The following is a 3,383-nucleotide window of genomic DNA, read 5'->3' as shown; positions in this document are numbered from 1 at the left end:
CTTTCTAGGTGTAAATTCCAAGGCTAAGCTCATCTTCCAGGATCAAGATGTTTCTAGAGGGTGGTAGTTGTGGGAGTGTGGAGAAGAATGGAGTGAAGTCTGGTGAGAAATGACCTACATTTGTGTTTACTTTTTCATCCCCCCCCCCCCTATTTAAAATTGTTCTCACTAAAACCTAAGAATATGGAACAGAAAATTTGCTTCAGGATTTCACTGATGGAAGGCACTCCTTTTAGCAATCCTGAAATCTACCCACAATGATCAAAATCACCAGAAACTCTACAATTTATGAGATGATCTTTGATCATTACTGTGGTCAATTAATTTATTGCCCCACAGTCAACCTGGTGGAGAATCTCTCTGCTCTTACTAAGATTTGTTCTAAAATATTAGATAAAGAGGATTGCTATTGTCAAGTTCTGATGTGTTTGTAGTTTCCTTGTGTAGAGGTGACCTAAGACTCATGAGGGCTTTGCCTATATACTACAAGTTCTGGGAGATCTTACTATCACAGAACTACTTGTCACAATGACGATTAGAAGGAATATTGGATAAAAGAAATTCTAAATTCACTGGAGTCTGTCAGAAGGATCTCTAGAACTCATTTATCATTCTGTCTCTAAGCAGTACTCAATTTTCACTGTTCTCAATCAGAAATGTACAGATTTGCGGATCTCCAGTGAAAGTGATTTCACAGTCTTTCTAAGACATTTCCATAACTTCATCATGACTCCCTGAAGCAGCTTCCAGTCTCTTCTCCATGGGGAATTGTATCAGTGGCACTTTGTGCATTGTCAAAGGGACTGGGCTCATTGCCAGATCCCCCACTACAGAATTAGTCTCTACTTACAAGGATCTTACATTCTAAGAGAGCAAACAACAAAGATATAGAGAAGTATTATTGTGGTTTGGTCATTTTCTTTTTGAGTTGTTCCTGTTCTTCATGATCCCATTTGGGGTTTTCCTGGCAAAGATAATGGAGAAGTTTACCATTTCCTTATCTAACTCATTTTACAGATGAGGAAACTGAGGCAAAGAGGATTAAGTGAGTTGCCCAGGGTCACACAGCTGGTAAAATGTCTGAGGCCAGATTTGAACTCATGAAGACGAGTCTTTCTGACTTTAGGCCAGTGGTTCCCAAACTTTTTTGGCCTACCGCCCCTTTCCAGAAAAAAATATTACTTAGCCCCCTGGAAATTAATTTTTAAAAAAATTTTAATAGCAATTAATAGGGAAGATAAATGCACTTGTGGCTATCACTGCTCCCCAGGATCGCTACAGCACCCACCAGGGGGCGGTGGTGCCCACTTTGGGAATCACTGCTCTAGGCTCAGCACTACTAAGCTTCCCATAGAGAAGTATAGGCAGAATACATATAAAGAGGATAAATACTGTTACGGAAGTTCCTTTCTGAGTTACTGTGGTGGGTAACTGTTGCAAAATTGACGTCTCACAATGCAGAAATTATAGAGGAAAAAAAATCTAGGTTTTATTATGCTTAAGCACAGGTTCAGATTGCAAAGAAACCAACAATCCAAAAACAACCTAAGTTAACATTCGGATTCCAACCAGACCTCTTATAGACAAAATCACAACAGATTGAGAGAGAGTTCTTTTATACATCACAGTATTTTACATTCCTCTTAAGCATAAAAGTTAAAGAAAAGGCAGGTTCATAATCCCATGCTTTTTCTGATATCATGATTTAAACCAGTGATGGGCAAACTACATCCCATGGGCCAGATGCAGCCCCCTGAAATGTTCTATCCAGCCCAGCAACATTATTCCTAATCTGACGAATTCAATGAGTAGGATACAATACAATGAAACTTCAAAAGAGTTGCCTTAGAAACAGACTGACAGATGAGCATTTCCTTTCCCTTGGCCCCCTCTTTAAAAAGTTTGCCCATCACTGACTTAAACAAATCAAACAGAATTTATAGGTAAACTAAGTCAGGTTACAGATTAAACTATATTTAGAGGGTTCACAAATAGCCTAAATTATATGTCAACAAGATAATCAAGAATACTGGTGTCAGGGAAATCTCTCCTTACACAGTTAGCAAGGTGAAGTTAACAAATAACTAAATCACTTTGGGGAGCTCAAACTCCCTTTAGCTTTTATTGAAGGAATGTCAAACAATCTTCCCTTGACCTTATTAGTTCAAGAATCAGTGAATGGCCAGGTAAGGTTATTATTAACAGGAGATGGGCTTTTAGCTAACCAGAAGTTGTAGGAGGAATGGACCTGAACCTCAAATAATAAAAAAAATTCCCATAACATCTAAGGAGTTAAATATAAGCAGAATATATGAAGAAATAAAGAAAGGTTCTATATGGAAGGTGATGCTTGAGTTACATAATGAAGGAAGGGAGGAATTCTTTGAGGTAGAGGTAAGGAGGGAATGAATTCCAGGCTTCCATCAGGGACAGTCAGCACAAAGGTACAAAGGTGGGAGATGGAGTGTTCTAGATGAGGAACAGAGAAAAGGCTGACTCTCAAAGCATATGAGGGAGAATAATGGAAAGAGAGGGTGAGGCCCAAATACGAGGGATTTTAAGAGCTAAATGGAATATATGTCCATTATATATTTAGATTTGCATACAATATGAAATATATTTACAAATACAGATATCCTGTCCATATCGCAGGGGTTAGGGGCATGGAACTTTTGTAATCTAGAAAAACTGTATAAAGATTTTTGGCTTCACTTCAAACCAGAGAAGAAGTCTGAATTTTTTCTTCTTTTATGGGGTTTTTACAGTGCCTTATTATAAAATTTGGGTTAAATATGCATTTCTGAGTGCCTAAACTTTTTCTTGGTCTTTTATAGGCCTTTGCATGTTGTCTGCATCTTCCCCAGAACCCCTCCCCCCCCCCCCCCCAAAATCCCATTTAATTTCTTATGCTGACCCACAATATATCAAAACTGCAATGGGAAAAATCAAGTTGTGGAAGGGATGTATGTATAATTTTGTTTTTGTTGCTGTTCATTTATCAGTAGTATCTGACTTTTTGTAACTCCATTTGGAGTTTTCTTGGCAAGATATTGGAGTGTTTTGCCATTTCCTTCTTTAGTTCATTTTATGATGAGGAACTGAAGTAAACAGGGTTAAGTGACTTGCTCAGGATCACACAACTAGTAAGTATCTGATGTAGGATTCAATCTCATGAAGATGAGCCTTCCTGACTCCAACAGATATTTATCTGTCTGTCTGTCTGTCTGTCTGTCTCCCTGCCTGCCTGCCTATCTGTCTGACTATTTAGCTATCAGTCTCTTTCTCTGTCTGTCTGTGTCTATCCATCTAGCTATCATTCTCTTCTTCCTTCCTTCCTTCCTTCCTTCCTTCCTTCCTTCCTTCCTTCCTTCCTTCCTTCCTTC

The sequence above is a fragment of the Gracilinanus agilis genome, chromosome 1, assembly GCF_016433145.1.
Source record: "Gracilinanus agilis isolate LMUSP501 chromosome 1, AgileGrace, whole genome shotgun sequence".
Classification (NCBI taxonomy): Eukaryota; Metazoa; Chordata; class Mammalia; order Didelphimorphia; family Didelphidae; genus Gracilinanus; species Gracilinanus agilis.
Note: the sequence above shows the minus strand (reverse complement) of the source record.